Source organism: Ipomoea nil, unplaced genomic scaffold, assembly GCF_001879475.1.
Source record: "Ipomoea nil cultivar Tokyo-kokei standard unplaced genomic scaffold, Asagao_1.1 scaffold3105, whole genome shotgun sequence".
NCBI lineage: Eukaryota > Viridiplantae > Streptophyta > Magnoliopsida > Solanales > Convolvulaceae > Ipomoea > Ipomoea nil.
Window position 1 is genome coordinate 1,445,239 of NW_017619533.1, and position 19,114 is coordinate 1,464,352.

At 36.9% G+C, this 19,114-nt stretch overlaps 1 long non-coding RNA gene across 1 annotated transcript; it reads right to left on the bottom strand.

The window, feature by feature from the left end:
* Window positions 1-14,728: 14,728 nt before the first annotated feature.
* Window positions 14,729-17,406, bottom strand: LOC109166797. Its single transcript, XR_002051733.1, has 2 exons — window positions 17,344-17,406; window positions 14,729-14,769 (listed from the first exon to the last, which is right to left on the bottom strand). It is a non-coding gene; the product is annotated as an uncharacterized LOC109166797 (long non-coding RNA).
* Between the last annotated feature and the right edge of the window lie 1,708 nt (window positions 17,407-19,114).

Genomic DNA, 19,114 nt, shown 5'->3' on the forward strand with positions numbered 1-19,114 from the left:
AAAAATCCTTCCTTGAGTAGCTTAAAAGTCAAGCCAAAATGTTTACCTATAACCTTTAAGTTTCGAACCCAAGCATATTCTTTACCAACTCAACTTCTAAACCACTTGAGCTAATTATCTTTCATGGAACTTACTCAATTTTAATTCCATTTAAACTATAAAATCCTCATTTTACCCAAATCCCCAAATTAAATCATCTTTTCCCCAATTCTTTCCCCAAATCCCTAAACCCCAATTTATTTTCCTTTCTCCCTCCCCACTCTCTACCCGTGTGTTCAGCCGAGACCACCCCTCCCCCAACCCGTCACAACCCGCCCGTCGCCGACCTGCCACCGTCGCCGCCCACCCGGACCGTCGCACGCCGGAGCCTCCCCGCCGAGCTGCTGCCGGGCCACCTCGTCGAAGCCGCACCGTGAGAGAGAGAGAGAGAGAGAGAGAGAGAGAGAGAGAGAGAGAGAGCAGCGAGAGTGAGAGAGGGCAGCGAGAAGAAGGAAGAAAAGAGGAGAAGTCTTGGGTCCTTTTGTTGAGCTTTGGGTCATCTTCAATCATGCCTAGAAGGTCAAGTTTGGCAAGAAAAGCGGAATGGGTGTATACCCATTACCTTGTTCTTGAAGGTAAAGCTTTTGATCCGTAATCTTTTCCTAATTCTTTGTTGGACATGCTTAGATTCCAAGGTTTGTTGGATGGGTTTCTCGCCATAAGGGCCGAGACTTACCCGAGTTTAGTAAAGGAATTTTATCGTCACATGGTTGTGACAAAGAAGGGTGATAAGCTTGAGATCACTTCTAAAGTGAGAGATGTGAAGGTTGTGCTTTCTGAAAAGAGGCTGGCTCAGCTTTTGAGTTTATCTGCTTCAGGAGTTGCTCAGTATAGTGGTCAATCATGGATTAGTACGGATACCATGGGGTACCGGGACTATTTGAGCTATTTGTTGGGTCGTACGAGTGGTTTCGATCAAGCTTCAAGGCCGGAGAAAAAGTGGTTGTCCGCGGAGCAACGGATTTTGGTTATGTTGGTATCGGATTGTTTGTTGCCTAAAAACAACAAAAGCAAGTTGATGGGAAAGTTGGAGTGCACCTTTGCCTTTTGCCTCAAGAATATGGTTAAGTTCAACTTGCCAGCTTTGATGTTGCATCATATGGTTTTCTGTCGGGATCATAACCGGAAAAGTCTACCGTATGGGATGGTGTTGAGCTGGATTTTGGTTAGAAAGGGTGTAAGCGTGGATGGTTGTCTCCCGAAGGCAGTGGGAAAGTTGGTGTTGGATGCCACCAATCTTCGGAGTTGTAATTTGTTTCAGTTAGAAGATGGTGATTACATCACGCTTGAAGAAGTGGCAAGGAAAGCACCAGGAGAAAGGACAGCGTTGGCAACCGAGCTTGGGATCCATGCCGGGAAGTTGAGCCTCGCCGTTCAGAGTTTGGGAGGCGATGAAGAAGTTGAAGATGAGGCCGATCGTGAGGATGAGGTGGGAACACCGGAAGCTGTTGAGGCTGAAGAGAGTGACTCGGAAAGTGAAGAGAACCAACGAAGAAGAGAAGCCCGCACCAAGAGGGAGCACGACGCCATGACGCATGAGGAGCACGTTGTCACCTTGCTTCGTCAACAGAACAGTTTGATCGCAGAAGGCTTCACGTATATGAAGGCGCAGTTTGTCGCAGTGAACAAGAGGCTAGACCAGATTGAAGTCAGTTCAAGCCGCAAAAGAAAAGATGAAGAAGAATCTGAGGAGGCCGAGGAGTCGGAGAGTGAGGAGTTCTAGCTTGTGTTGTGGTAATCCCGTTTGCCTTTTCTTTGTTGTTGTTTTCTTCTTAGCCGTTGTTGCCGTTTGTAGGTTGTTTGTTGTTCGCTTTTGTGCTTGTTTTGCTTGTTTCTTTGTTGATTAGTTAGCTTAGTAGTTGGTGTTGGTTGTCTAGTTCTTAGATGTTGTCTAGAAGTCGGTGTTTGTGTTGAGGCTAGAGTTCTTGATGCTCAATTTATCCGTTTGTTAAACTCTTGCCAATCATTGTTTTGAAATGCCTTCTTTCTTGCTTTGAACACTTCATTGCCCTGAAATCTTGTGGAATCTTTTAGAGTCTTTGACCAAAAGAGTTTGTTCTTGAACCTCTTGTCACAATGTTGTTTCTTTTCACCATTTGCATTCAATTCGTCGTACCCAAGCTTCGGGGAAGAAGCTTCTTTGAAAGGGGAGAGGATGTGACACCCCGAAATCCAAATTCAATTAAGGGATTAATTAAGTAATTAATCCTATTTTAATTTGAAATTTTATTCCTTAAATTCCTGAAATTTAATAGTTGGGGACTAGTAATTGACTAGTCAACCACAAAGTCAAAGTTGTACCTTGAGCTTTGAAAGGAGTTCCCCTGTTCCTTACACTTCCTTATGCTAATAAGGGTATTCTTGACCTTCCACTTGTTGCTAGTATTGTAACCTAACCTAGTAGACCACCTTCATTCTCTCCTTACACTTTCTAAAAATCTAGCTCCACCTTCTCTTTAAAAAGGTGAGTAGCTTTTCTTCCAAGCCAAGTTGGAGCCTTGCCAAAACTTCAAGTGTTGCTTCCAAGATTCAACCTTTCATATATTTGGGCATCTAGGAGGGTAAGATCTAAGTTCATCTTGTGTTTTTGGTTTTATCTAAGGTGTCTTTTCTTAAAGATAGGATCTTTATGATCTTTTGGTATGTTGTTGAAGTGGGTTTGGAAGGTGAGCCTAGTGAGGAGCTTGTTGAGGTGTAAAGTGAAGTCTTTAGTGTACAAGAGGTAACCCATGCTCTAGAAAACCTATTTTGCTTACCTATATGTGAATATTTCTTGGATCCTACATGTGTTTTGCTATGAAATGTGAGTGTTTATGCATTGTCTTGTGAAAATGCATATCTAGAGCTTGTGTTTAGGGTTCTTGTATGCCATTGCTTGGCTATTCCTTTGATTCAAGTCATTTTGTTGTATTTGGTGAGATTTGGCATGTTTTGGACTTGAATTTGAGTTTGGAGATGAAAATCCGCGAAGGGATTTATTGTGGTACAGGGGTGTATCCACGGGTGGAACGGAGGGTAAGGGTCCTACCCGCCGCCCACCCGCGGGGTACACAGGTTGGGCAGCCTGTACCCGCGGGCGGAACCGCGGGTAGAGGCCTACCCGTGGGCCTACCCGCGGGTACGTGTTGTGATGGTGGCGGGGATTTGTTCCCCGTGATTCTTTTCACTTGGTATTTGGTCTTTTGACTTCCCGATGTTCATTCGTGGAACTATTTGAGCATCTTCTTGATGTTTCGTATGTCTAGAACTATATGGTAGGAATCCATGTAGGTTTTGGTGTCGTGAATCGTGCTAAGTGTTCAACATTGTGCTTCGTTGAACCGTGATGAGTCTTGTGTGTTCTTCAACTACGTTTGGTTTACCCGTTTGATAAGCATGCTAGTACAGTGTTTAAATGCTAGCGTGTGTGTTGTTTGTACTTTCCTATTGGTTGATGATAACTTGTGTTATTCATCGTTGTTGTTGTTGGACTGTGATCTATTCCTTGATTGAGTATGGTTTCATATCTTCGTTTTGATCCGTTGATTGATTCCTGTTGAGGTGTGATGTGTGCGTGGCTTTACCTGGATTGCACGATTAGTGGTATGGGACACTAGTCACCAAGGTATTTCAGCGGTCTTCGTGGTGGCCATGACGTGATTATGGAGTTGTGACCTTTCTGTAAGGTTCAGGTGATTCTTGGGTGGCATGTGTTGTCGTGTGTGTGATCGATACCCTCGTGTACTATGAAATCGGTGGTTCTGTTGGAGATCTGTTGGAGAGGGGACGACGGTCCTCGGAGGGAAAAGGTTGGACTTGGTGTACAGGGGTCCTGGAGGTAAAGGTTGGAACTAGACATAAGGTTGGGGGTAGCAATAAGGTTGGAACCGGGCATAAGGAAGGCATATCAACTCGTGATGGGTGAAGTCACGAGGGCTTGTGTAGCCGTTGTTGTGAGTTATCTTCTTGTGACGTGTGTAGTCACAAAGGCATGTGTTGCCATCGGTCTTGTCTTTATCCTTTGTGTTGTGGTTATCCTTTGTGGTTTTGGGATGTGTTCCCGTATCCTTGTTGAGAGTGTTGAGTCTTGTGTTGACTATTACTCTTGGTTTGACATTTATATATATGTATTCTATTTCGAAAATGGTTTTACAAATGTATATTTTATCTATGTATGATATTTCACATGTATTGGTGGGTTACCAGCATTATTCGCTGACCGGGCGTCGTCCCATGTTTTATTGTGTTCTTTCAGGTGATGTCTAGACGAGTGCGCGGTCTAGTGCTTGCCAGTATAGCTTCTCCCTCTTTGTTTTGTGGCCTGTGTGCCAGTTAGATGTAGCACTTTGAGACTATGGAATTAGATGTAAACATTGCAGATGTTGCCGTAGCATTCATCCTTTCGGTGAACGTGGCATAACACCCCGTGTTTCGGATTGTGTTTATCTATCTATCTTTCAGTCTTTCGCTATGCTTGTTGTTTAGTTCAGTTATCTACATGTTTAAGGCTTTTAATTAGCATGTTTTTAGGGGGTGTTACATAGGCTCAAACCTAGGCTCTGATATGAACTGTAACACCCCCTAATTTCCATGCTAATTTAAGCCTTAAACATGCAGATAACTAATCACAGAGGATTATATGCGGAAGGCTAAAAAAGGATTATATAAACTGGAAAGGAAAGGGTGCTATGCCACGCTCACCCAGAGGTGAACGCACAAGCCATCATCTGCATGATTCATAATCTAAAATCCATACATAACCAAAGTACTAAAGTCTATCCTTGGCACATAGGCCATAACAACAAAAGACATGGGAACTACACTAGCAGGTTCTAGACCGCGCTTACGTCTACACATCACCTGAAAGAAACACATAAAAGATGGGACGATGCCTGGTCAGCGAATAATGCTGGTAATCCACCAATACATGTGAAATATCATACATAAATAGGATTTACGTCTGTAAAATCATTTGCGAAACGGAATATATATATATATATATATATATATATATATATATATATATATATATATATATATATATATATATATATATATATATATATATATATATGTTCAAAACCAAGAGAAGAAGTCAACACAAGACTCAAAGCACTCACAACACGATAAGGGATCACATCCCAAGACCACACGAGATACAACGACTCACAAGAACGGCTCAAGGTATAATCTACCATCACATAGTAGATTAACACCGAACATGCATAACTCAAGAGAATAAGAACACACCCAATGGCAACAGATGCCTAGGCAACACATTCCTTTGTGACTACACACGTCACAAGAAGGGAAACTCACAACAACGGCTACACAAGCCTTCGTGACATCACTCATCACGAATTGATATGCCTTCCTTATGCCCGGTTCCAACCTTATGGCTACCCCCAACCTTATATCTAGTTCCAACCATTACCTCCAAGACCCCTGTACAACCAAGTCCAACCTTTTCCCTCCTGGGACCGTCGTCCCCCACCAACAACCACCAACAAGACCACCAATTCATAGTACACGAGGGTACCGATCACACACACGACGACACATGCCTCCCAAGAAATACGTGAACCTGACACATAGGTCACAAACTCCATAATCACGTCATGGCCACCACGAGGACCACTGCCGTACCTTGGTGATTAAGGCCCCATAAACCGAAATCATGCAATCCAGGTACAGCCACACACACCACACCACAACAGGAATCAATCAACGGATCACAACGAAGATATGAAACCATACTCAATCAAGGAATGGGTCACAGCCCAACAACAACGATGAATAACACAAGTTATCATCAACGATAGGAAGGTACAAACAACACACACGCTAGCATTTAAACACCGAACTAGCATGCTTATCAAACGGGTAAACCAAACGTAGTTCCGAAGAACACACAAGACTCATCACGGTTCAACGAAACACAATCTCGAACACTTAGCACGATTCAAGACACCAACACCTACACGGTTTCCTACCATATAGTTCTGGACATACGAAACATCAAGAAGACGCTCAAATAGTTCCTCAAAAGAACAACGGGAAGTCCAAAGACCAAATACCGAATCAAAAGAATCACGGGGAACAAATCCCCGCACAACCAACATATGTACCCCGCGGGTGGGCCCCCACCCGTGGCTCTACCCGCGGGATAACAACGCCAAACCACCTTGTACCCCGCGGGTGGGGCAGTGGGTGGACCCCTACCCGCCGTTCCGCCCGCGGGTACATACCTGTACACCAAAATAATCCCTTCGGGGATTTTCAATTCCAAGCTCAAATTCAAGTCCAAAACATGCCAAATCTCACCAAATACAACAAAATGACTTGAATCAAAGGAATATCCAAGCAATGGCATACAATAACCCTAATAACAAGCTCTAGATATGCATTTTCACAAGGCAATGCATAAACACTCACATTTCATAGCAAAATCACATGTAGAATCCAAGAAAATCATCATATAGGTAAGCAAAATAGATTTTGTAGAGCATGGGTTACCTCTTGTAGACAAAAACCTTCACTTAACACTTCACCAAGCTCCTATTAAAGCTCACTTTCCAAACCCACTTCAAGAACACACCAAAAGATCATAAAGATTCTATCTTTAAAGAAAGACACCTTAGAAAGCACTAAAAACACAAGATGAACATAGATCTTACCCTCCTAGATTCTCAAACGTATGAAAGGTAGAATCTTGGAGACAACCTTTGAAGATTTGCCAAAGCTCCAACTTGGCTTGGAAGAGAAGGGAGAGCTCAAGTTTGGGAAGTGTAAGGAGAAAGAATGAGGAGTGTCTACTAGGTTATCTTGCATTACTAACACAAGGTGAAATGTCATGAATACCCTTACTAAAATGAAGAGGTGTAAGGGAACAAGGGAACTACTCACAAAGCTTAAGGTACAACATTGACTTTGGGTTGACTAGTCCATTACAAGTCCCCGACTATTGAATTTTCAAGAATTTAAGGAATTAAATTACCAATTGATTTAGGAGTAATTACTTAATTAATTCCTTAATTGAATTTGGATTACGAGGTGTCACACAGGTATCCAAAAATTCACGCAACAAAAATCCACAAAGAGGAGCAACATTGTCAAAATCTAGTCCCAAGACAAGTTCGTCAAACTTCAAACAGTTTGTCTCTCGTCCAGGACAGTCCAATGACAACCTAATAAAGGAATCAAGTGTTCTGAATGTGAGGGCTTTGGACATGTACAAGCAGAGTGTGCCACCTACCTTAGACGCAAAAAATCTATGTCAGCTATTACCTGGAGTGACGACGAGCTTGACGTTGAAACAACTGGATCTGATGTCGAAGAAATCTCGGGTAACTTTGTTGCGTTTACGGCACGTGTTACTAGCTGTTTAGAGTCGGTTGAAGGAGCTGACTCAAAGGGTGGTGAATATGTCTCCGCAGAAGACTTAGAACTAAATGCTTTATCATTTGAAGTTGAGTTTAATAAACTGTATCCCAAATGGGAAGCCCTACGAAAAGCAAATCACAAACTAGCTAGTGAGATTGAGATTGTAACAAATGCTAGCAAAGTATATCAATCTCAAATAGCTGATAGGAATGTATTACTTAAGGAGGCGGCTGACCGAGAAGAAAACCTACAAACCGAAGTACAGACTGGGAATGAACTACTTAAGGAAGCGGCCGACCGAGAAGAGAAACTACAATAAGAAGTACAGACTCTGAAGCAGGAGCTAAGCACCTACAAACGACAAATCCAAATGATGGACACTACTTCAACACTTGACAAAATCGTTGATTCTGGAAGAAAAACTTTTGTAAAATTTGGTCTGGGCTTCACTGGAAGCAACTCAAAAGATAAAACAGTATTTGTCAAGGCTTCTGGACCTGATCCAGATGACGTCCCTGAATCCAGCACAATTAAACGCACCCATGGTACAGTAAAATCAATTAAGATACATTATAAATTCTATAACCCCGTATGTCATTATTGCATGTTACGAGGTCATACCAGACCTGAATGTTACTACTTTTACAAGGATCAAAGAATCGAGAAGTTCAGGCACAAGAACATTCAACCCTTCACAAAACAAATTTGGGTTAAAAAGACTGACTATATTGCGTTTGATTCTTTTCACTCTAAAAGTGCAGGAAGAGAAGAGAAATGGTACTTTGACAGCGGTTGTTCCCGTCACATGACAGGAAATGCCAAATTTCTAAGTCACGTAAATGCTAGCCAAGGTGAAGTTACCTTTGTCGATGGCATTTGTAACACCCGTGATTTCCATACCAATTTAAACCTTAGACATGCAGATAATTCTAACTATAAAAGCATACACAGCGGAAGACTTAAACATGAAATAGATGAAAAACGTAGAGTGTTATGCCACGCTTACACAACGGTGAACGCACAGGCGTAAACATCTGCAACATAATCTATCAATTCAAAGGCAAAGTCAACAACATATAGTCTAGAGTCTAACAAAGGCACGCAGGCCCAAACCATCACCAGGGAAAGGGATCTACACTAACTGCCTCTAGACCGTGCTCTCGTCTACTCAGCACTTGAAAGAAACACATAGATATATGGGATGACGCCCGGTCAGCGAATGATGCTGGTAACCCACCAATACATGTGAAATATCATACGTAGATAGTTTATATATACAAAATCATTTGCGAAACGGGATATGGTATATATAAGTTCAAAAGCCAAGATAGAAGTCAACACAAGACTCTATGCACTCACAATAAAGATAAGGGAACACATTGTAACACCCCATTTTCCAAAACCATAATCTGAGAAAATTTTAATTTTTTTTCCTTTTATTTAATTACAACACATTGTTTAAATTGCGGAAGCTAAAACAAAACAAGGGAATAGGGGATGCTACCGCCACGTTCAGGTATTCCTCTTATACCCAAACGCTAAGGCTAAACACAATTAATTAACTAAAACAACTCAAAATTATGAACTAGTACATTAACAACTAACAATTCAACTGTCTAACTAATAAATGATATCTCTAGGTGGTTCGCTCATTCTCATGTCCAATGCTCATGCAAGAGTTCCTGCAAAAACAATTAAAGAATAGAAAACAAAGAAATACACAAATTCAGCGTTAAGCTTGTAAGATCTACTTCACCCCGTAAAACATTTTTGCAAATAGCACATAGGAGCAGATAATTGGCATATAGCATACACCCTTTAAACACTAAATCTTTTATTATCAATAGAGCATAATTATATAGAACATAACTCAAATATGAAATACTCAGAATTTCCAACAACCATAATTTCCCAACAATACTCATAATTTTAAATACCAAATCAGTAGTTCTCACAATGGATATTTTAGGAACCTTTCAAAAGTAATATATTTTTTCCAACATGGAGGAACACCAATCTCAATGCAATGGGCAGGGTCTTGTTTCATCAAGCCCTAGTGAATAGTAATCACCATACTGAACACTACACAAAATCCCATTCATCTCAAATAATGGGCAGGGTCTTAATTACTTAAGCCCTAGTGAACAGTAATTTTCTTTACTGAACACTACTCAAAAATCCCTTTTAAACCAACCAAATGATGGGCAGGGTCTTATTCAATAAGCCCTAGTGAACAGTACTCACTCAACTGAACACTACACAAAAATCCCATATAAGTGGAACAGAACTAATACCTTAAGTGTGCACACCCCCACCCCCAATGGGTAGTAACTAGTCCTAGTAGTCAGGATACGTTTCTACTGACTACTACTCAACAGGGTAAATACCCTAGTGGTAGACTCCGCTAACCACTCCTCAAAATAACAGGACTAAAAGTCCTAGTGAGACAGGATATGTTTCTACTGCTTACTCCTCAAAATAACATAGAGTTTTTAGGCTCCCTTGTGAATCAGTATATTTCAACTGTTCACTCCTCAACAAACTGGGTCACAGCCCAAGTATCCAGAATTTCACAATAGGATACTACACAACACTAAAAAGAATCAATTTCATTTATCCTCCATCTTTATAAAAATGATAACATAACTGATATTTCCCAAGCAAACAAATTCTCAACACCTCAAATAAGGAACTAACAGAAATTTTCAGAAGGTATGACCTGAATTGCAAAATTTACTGAGAAATATTGGTAACACATTTCCACTTGAAATTTTTCAGATAATAGGTACAGTAAGTCTAGATTATACACAAAAATTTTTAAGTCAATCCAAGGCCTACAAGTATTTTTCCCGAAATATTTCTCAACACTGCGTCAAACAGAAATTAAACTGGCAGTACACTGCCTCAACTTTACGAAATTTTTCTGGAAAAACCAAAACATATTTCTAACCAAAACTTTTTATAAAAATCAAATATAACAAGTCTAGGTTATCCATAAAAAACTTCAAGCAAAAATAAGTTTAGGAAGCATTTTTCACGAATTTTTATTTCCAGCTGCGCCAGTCAGAATTTTCTCAAACAGTGACTACACTAATCAAAAATTCTTCCTTCATACACTCTAAAATCACCATATATCACATATGCAGGGATTCCAAAACAACTTAAATCACATATCTACTCCCATAATATGATCAAATAACTTACACACTAAATATCATCAAATTTTCAAAATCATGAAAAGAATAAACAATTAGTAAAATCAGTTTTTGATTTGGGGTAAAAGGATTTTACTGAACATAAATCTTACCTGGATTACAACATTAACATTAACACTTGAATCCCTACGGTGAACAAAGGAGAGAATTTGATGATGATAGAGGGACAAGACCAATCATGATTGAATCGATGACAAAGAGGAATAAGTTTTTGTTTTTTTTGTTTTTCCTTTCTATTCGGCGGTATTGTGTTAGCAAGAGGAGAGGATTTAACGAATCAGCTACTGATGAGGATGAGAACAATTAGACTACTACTTAAATACTTAACTAATAAAATGTATTATAAATAATAATTCTAGTTGTAGGGAACTAAAATACTTAAAAGCTTAATATAATATTAATATACATATTAGCCTACTAGTACTTAACATATATACATACGTAACATATATATAAATAAATAATCATTATCTATAATACACCGTTTAGAAAAAAAAAGAGTAACAGTAGTAGACTAGTTTAAATAGTTTTGGGTCACATAAAATAATATAATTACAGACCGTATAGTAAAAATGTTTTATTGAACATAATATCTATTTTATAAAATTTTATTTAGAATAATAATATTTATAACAAAATACTCAAATAACCAGGGTATCAAACACATCCTAAGACATCAAGAAGCAATAACGACTCAAGGCATATTCTACCATCACACAGTAGAATATCACCCGACATGCATAATTCAAGAGAATAAGGACACACACATTGGCAACTCATGCCTTGGCAACAGATGCCTTTGTGACAACACATGTCACAAATAGAGAAATACACAACAATGGCAACACATGCCTTCATGACATCACCCATCACGAATTGATATGCCTTCCTCATGCCCGGTTCCAACCTTATGGCTACCCCAACCTTATGTCTAGTTCCAACCTTAACCTCCAGGACCCGCGGGAACCACTTCCCACGACCAACGTTCCCCACGGGTGGGCGGCGGGTAGGCCACTGCCCGCGGGTACACCTCTGTACCACAAATTATCCCTTCGGGGATTTTCAACACCAAGCTCAAATTCAAGTCCAAAACATGCCAAATCTCACCAAATACAACAAAATGACTTGAATCAAAGGAATAGCCCAGCAATGTCATACAAGAACCCTAATAACAAGCTCTAGATATGCATTTTCACAAGACAATGCATCAACACTCACATTTCATAGCAAAATCACATGTAGAATCCAATAAATCATCATATAGGTAAGCAAAATAGATTTTGTAGAGCATGGGTTACCTCTTGTAGACAAAAACCTTCACTTAACACTTCTCAAAGCCCCTAACAAGGTTCACCTTCAACAGCCACTTCAAGAACACACCAAAAGATCATAAAGATTTCATCTTTAAGAAAAGACACCTTAGAAAACACTAAAAACACAAAAGAAACATAGATCTTACCCTCCTAGATGCTCAAGAGTAGGAAAGGTGGAATCTTGGAGACAAACTTTGAAGATCTTGTAAATCCTCAACTTGGCTTGGAAGAAAAGCTATCTAACTTTTAGAGAGAAGGAGGAGCTTATGTTTAGAAAGTGTAAGGGAAAGAATGAAGGGTGTCTTCTAGGTTAGCTTGCAATACTAACATGAGGTGAAATTTCTTCATTACCCTTACTAAAATGAAGAAGTGTAAGGGAACAAGGGAACTATCCTTAAAGCTTTAGATACAACACCTTGTGTGATACCCCGTTATTTTTTTTTATAATATTATGTTGATTTAATACTCTCCGATATTAATTTGAATGATCCAAAATTATGTTAGCCTACTATTAAATTATTTTATTATATATTATGTGACCCAAAAATATTTTTGAAATTATTTAATCAATATATTTTTCAATGATATATACTTATGCTTATAAATAAACATATATTATTTATGCAAACATATGATATATATGTTAATGTGTTACGGATATACATATATATTAAATATGTTAGTACACACTGTTTTGCTATATATAATAAGTATGTAATCTAATCCTCCTCATAATCATCCTAATCCCATTTAATATGTTTCTTTCTGTTACACAACTCTAATCCCATATATACCTATAATCTTAATCTTGCTATAACTCTAATCTGATTATGTATTTTTCTTATCCTGAATATTTTCCTCTATCAATTCTCACCGATCATCTTCTCGCCAAATAGAAGAAATAATAAAAACAAATTAAATGTTAGTCTCCTCCTTCATCAACATAGTCCGATCATCATCATCAATTATAGCTCGCAGACGAGGGTCGATGAGTATAGGTGTTTCGGATGTGCACTGAGTATTTCAACTTTTAATTAGCCCGGGTAAGATTTATGTTCACTAAAATCCTTTTACCCTAAATCAATAATTGATTTTTCTAATTGTTTATGTGATTCATGATTTTGAAAAAATTGATGATATTTAGGGTTGTAAGTGATTTCGTTATATTATGTGGATAGATATATGAGTTTACTCAGTTTAGATGTGTTGAAAACCCTGCATATGTGATATGGTGATTTTGTGGTGATTAAAAAGGAAATTTTTTTACTCAATCTGATTATTGTCTGTGAAAATTCTGACTGGCGCAGCTGGAAAGAAAAATTCATGAAAAATGCTTCCTAAACTTGTTTTTGCTTGAATGTTTTTATGGAGAACCTAGACTTGTTATAGTTGATGTTTGTAAAAAGTTTTGGTTAAAAATATGTTTCGATTTTTCCTAAAAAAATTCGTAAGGTGGAGGCAGTGTGCTGCCAGTTCAATTTCTGTCTGGCGTAGTGTTGGGAAATAATTCGGGAAAAATACTTTTAGACCTTGGATTTATTTGAATTTTTTTTTGTATAATCTAGACTCACTGTACCTTGTATCTGGAAAATTTCATCTGAAAATGTGTTACCAATATATTTCTATAAATTTTGAAATATAGTTTGAAAATTTCTGTCAGTTCCTTATTTGAGGTGTTGAGAATTTGTTTGCTTGAGAAATATCAGTAGTGTTGTCAATTTTATAAAGATTGAGGATAAAGGAAATTTATTCTTAAGACTTGTGTAGTATCCTGTTGTGAAATTCTGGATACTTGGGTTATGACCCAGTTTGTTGTGGAGTGAGCGGTTGAATATACCGACTCACTAGGGAGCTTAAAAACTCTCTGTTGTTTTGTGGAGTGAGCAGTAGAAACATATCCTGACTCACTAGGACATTTAGTCCTGTTGTTTTGAGGAGTGGTTAGCGGAGTCTACCACTAGGGTATTTACCCTGTTGAATAGTAGTCAGTAGAAACGTATCCTGGCTACTAGGACTAGTTACTACCCATTGGGCTTGGAAACCCATTGGGGGTGTGCGCACTTAAGGTTTTAGTTCTGTTCCACTTTATTGGGATTTTTGCGTAGTGTTCAGTAGATTTATTACTGTTCACTAGGGCTTATTGAATAAGACCCTGCCCATTATTTGGTTGGTTTAAATGAGATTTTCGAGTAGTGTTCAGTAAAGAGAATTACTGTTCACTAGGGCTTAAATAATTAAGACCCTGCCCATTATTTGAAATTGAATGGATTTTGTGTAGTGTCCAGTAGAGTGTTTTCTGTTCACTAGGGCTTGATGAAACAAGACCCTGCCCATTATGTTGGAATTGGTGTTCCTCCATGTTGGAATAAATATATTACTTTTGAAAGGTTCCTAAAATATCCATTGTGAGAACTACTGATTTGGTATTAAAAATTATTAGTATTGTTGGGAAATTATGGTTGTTGGAAATTATGAGTATTTCATATTTGAGTTATGTTCTATATGATTATGCTCTATTGATGATAAAAGATTAAATGTTTAAAGGGTCTATGCTTTATGCCAATTATCTGTTCTTATGTACTATGTGCAAAATGTTTTACGGGGTGAAGTAGATCTTACAAGCTTAATGCTGAATTTGTGTGTTTCTTTGTTTTCTGTTCTTTAATTGTTTTTGCAGGAACTCTTGCATGAGCATTGGGCATGAGAATGAGCGAACCACCTAGATATATCATGTATTAGTTAGACATTTGAATTGTTAGTTGTTTTTGTACTAATACATATTTAGAGTTGTTTATTGAAGTTGTATTATTAGCCTTAGCGTTTGGGTATAAGAGAGATACCTGAGCGTGGCGGTAACACCCATTTCTTTTGGTTAGTTAATGCTTCCGCTATGTAATTAGTGAATTTTTTTCAATTAAGAAAGTATAATTGTAAGGAAAATTTGATTATGAAAACGAGGGTGTTACAAGTTGGTATCAGAGCCGTACGAACCTTTGGGAGCATAAGAGCCTAAGTTTATGACCTTAGGAATAAAATTGGATAGGAATTTATAATTTTGAAAGCGCGAGGATGTGTGATATTGCATATAGTTGGACATTTATTTGATCATTGAGCATTACTTTAATATGTTATTTAATAAAATATTTTTGAAACTTGGTGATTTTATTTGGCTATCTATTTGCTTACTTTTTCTTAATGGTGATCGTTGGATTATTTTGATAGTTAATTTGTATATAACTTGGGTAAGCACTTGCTTGAAAGTTACGGGGACGTAACTTTATTTCTTAGTATGGGAGAATGTGATTGTCATACCCCATATTTTCTGGGGATTATACGAGGACTGTATGTGCGTACGGAGTTAATTTTATTAAATTCTCGTGCTCCAAATTTGACCCTATATCATCCTAAACCTATGTTACGTTTAAATATTATTATATTGAGCCTACTAATTTTCTAAATTTAATAGATATATATGCTATACTTTATTATTATTATTGTTATAAATTAATAATAATGTGATACGTATATAATGAATGTACATTATATACTTACCAAAGTATATATTATTATCTAATTTAAATATATATTATTATTATTACCTTAATTCATGGCTAATGTCTATCCATATATATTTATATAAGTTATCATAATCATTTTACAGTTACTAATCATATTCCTAACCCTATAAGTTAGGGATCCAAACGTGCAGCCATCTTCATCATCTCTTTTTTTTCGGCCATCTCTCTCCTTCCATCCAGATGTATACATGTATACAATATATATATCCATATACAGAGAAGTACTCCATGATTTCTTCCATTCTCTTAAACACCTTTAGCCGACCCACTCTTCCTTTTCCCTTTTTCGGACGAATCGGACCAACCCTTAGTGTGGACATACGGCGGAGATTTATGAAGAAGTTGTCGATGATGATTAGCAGATGAGGATGAGTGGTGTGGATGGATATGATGTGTAATGACTGTGAAATAATGATGGTATGATCAGGTGATGTTATTATTTAATTTTGAGTTATTCAGAATGATGATGATAAGGGTATGATTGTTAATAGTATTATAATGATTGTGTGGAATGATGATGTTGATGATGAGAATGTTCTGGACGATTAGGGTGATGATGATGAACTAGTTGTCTGGTTCAATTTTATTAAGAAATGAAGAATAATGATATTCTGATGATGATGTGAGTAATGATTAAATGATGATGGCATACTAATGATAATGACGAAATGATGAAATGGTATGCTAATTAGAGGTTATATTGATGCTTGCGGAAAATAAGCTTAACAATAATAATAGTTACAGTATATAAATTAGGTTTAACTGATTCACAGGTTCTCTATTACGGAAATTAGGATCAAGTGTTGATAAGAGTTTTGGACTTTGAAGTAAGATTTCATGTTCATCAAAACTATCATTTTTCCCCGAGTACTGTATGTATTGATATTTTGTGTGATATATGCTATTAATGTGAACACAAGTAAATTTATCGGTAAATTTAATTGTTGTGTATGGTGGTTCTCGAAATATCGAGGATGGGCTTCGACGTGTCGAGCCCTGTGTGTGTAAATCGTTGGCTTGGAAAATTTTGGTGTATATACACGTGGTGAAATTTGTATTACCTTTATATTGTTGAGTAAAAATGATTTTGGACAAATCATGTGGAGAAAATGTATTTTGAAGGAAATTGTATATTTTGAGAAAAATGTATTATAGAGAAATTGTATATTTTGGAGAAAAGTATTTATCTGTGGAGAAATAGTGAAACTTTGAGAAAATAATGTACAGTGTGGTGTTCAGTAAATGTGAGTACTGTTCACTAGGACTAATTACCACTCATTGGGCTTGGAATCCCATGAGGGTGTAACTCATAGGTTATGATCCAGTTTCCAAACTGTTTGAGTGGTAGTAGGTAGGATAACCTGACTACTTGGATCATGATCCTCTGGGGGTGTGCACATAGGTTTTAGTCCAGATTCTAAGTGGATTTTGATGAGGTTTGTTAATTCTCCATTTATAAATATTAATTCTTTATACAAGGAAAAGTATAACTCCACATGTATTTTGGAAAAGAATAAAATTATATGAGCTTTTGAAATATAAAATCCAAGCCTCTATTTTACGGGGTGAAATGGAACTTACTTAGCTTATGCTAATTTTTGTCTATTCTCTATCTTTTTGTGTCAAAATTATTTTTACAGGTGAACATGGATAAAGGAATTTGAGATGAATTCAAGTTGAGCAGGAATTAAATTGACTCATTGGAGATTTGATATTTTGAGAGTAAATGAATGTAATGTTATTTGCAGTTTATGTATTAAATTGAATTTGGATTATTGAATTTAAGTTGTATTATTAGCCTTAGCATTCGGGTATAGGAGAGTATAGGAGAGATACCTGAGCGTGGCGGTAACACCCATTTTCTTTTGGTTAGTTAATGCTTCCGCTATGATTTTGTAAATTTGCAATTAAGAAAGAAATAAAAATTAAGGAAAATTTAGTATTGAAAATGGGGGTGTTACAGTGATACCTATCTTTGTGGTGTATTGAAGTTAAGTTTGAGTCTCTTCAGTTCCCTATTGGTCAAGTCTCTGTTATTCCTTGTTGCCTTATGGTTATGCTTCGGGGACGAAGCATCTTTTAAGGAGGGTAGAGTGTGATACCCCGTTATTTTTTTTATAATATTATGTTGATTTAATACTCTCCGAAATTAATTTGAATGATCCAAAATTATGTTAGCCTACTATTAAATTATTTTATTATATATTATGTGACCCAAAAATATTTTTGAAATTATTTAATCAATATATTTTTCAATGATATATACTTATGCTTATAAATAAACATATATTATTTATGCAAACATATGATATATATGTTAATGTGTTACGGATATACATATATATTAAATATGTTAGTACACACTGTTTTGCTATATATAATAAGTATGTAATCTAATCCTCCTCATAATCATCCTAATCCCATTTAATATGTTTCTTTCTGTTACACAACTCTAATCCCATATATACCTATAATCTTAATCTTGCTATAACTCTAATCTGATTATGTATTTTTCTTATCCTGAATATTTTCCTCTATCAATTCTCACCGATCATCTTCTCGCCAAATAGAAGAAAGAATAAAAACAAATTAAATGTTAGTCTCCTCCTTCATCAACATAGTCCGGTCATCATCATCAATTATAGCTCGCAGACGAGGGTCGATGAGTATAGGTGTTTCGGATGTGCACTGAGTATTTCAACTTTTAATTAGCCCGGGTAAGATTTATGTTCACTAAAATCCTTTTACCCCAAATCAAAAATTGATTTTTCTAATTGTTTATGTGATTCATGATTTTGAAAAAATTGATGATATTTAGGGTTGTAAGTGATTTGGTTATATTATGTGGATAGATATATGAGTTTACTCAGTTTAGATGTGTTGAAAACCCTGCATATGTGATATGGTGATTTTGTGGTGATTAAAAAGGAAAATTTTTTACTCAATCTGATTATTGCCTGTGAAAATTCTGACTGGCGCAGCTGGAAAGAAAAATTCGTGAAAAATGCTTCCTAAACTTTTTTTTGCTTGAATGTTTTTATGGAGAACCTAGACTTGTTATAATTGATGTTTGTAAAAAGTTTTGGTTAAAAATATGTTTCGATTTTTCCTAAAAAAATTCGTAAGGTAGAGGCAGTGTGCTGCCAGTTCAATTTCTGTCTGGCGCAGTGTTGGGAAATAATTCGGGAAAAATACTTTTAGACCTTGGATTTATTTGAAATTTTTTTTGTATAATCTAGACTCACTGTACCTTGTATCTGGAAAATTTCATTTGAAAATGTGTTACTAATATATTTCTATAAATTTTGCAATATAGTCTGAAAATTTCTGTCAGTTCCTTATTTGAGGTGTTGAGAATTTGTTTGCTTGAGAAATATCAGTAATGTTGTCAATTTTATAAAGATTGAGGATAAAGGAAATTTATTCTTAAGACTTGTGTAGTATCCTGTTGTGAAATTCTGGATACTTGGGTTATGACCCAATTTGTTGTGGAGTGAGGGGTTGAATATACCGACTCACTAGGGAGCTTAAAAACTCTCTGTTGTTTTGTGGAGTGAGCAGTAGAAACATATCCTGTCTCACTAGGACATTTAGTCCTGTTGTTTTG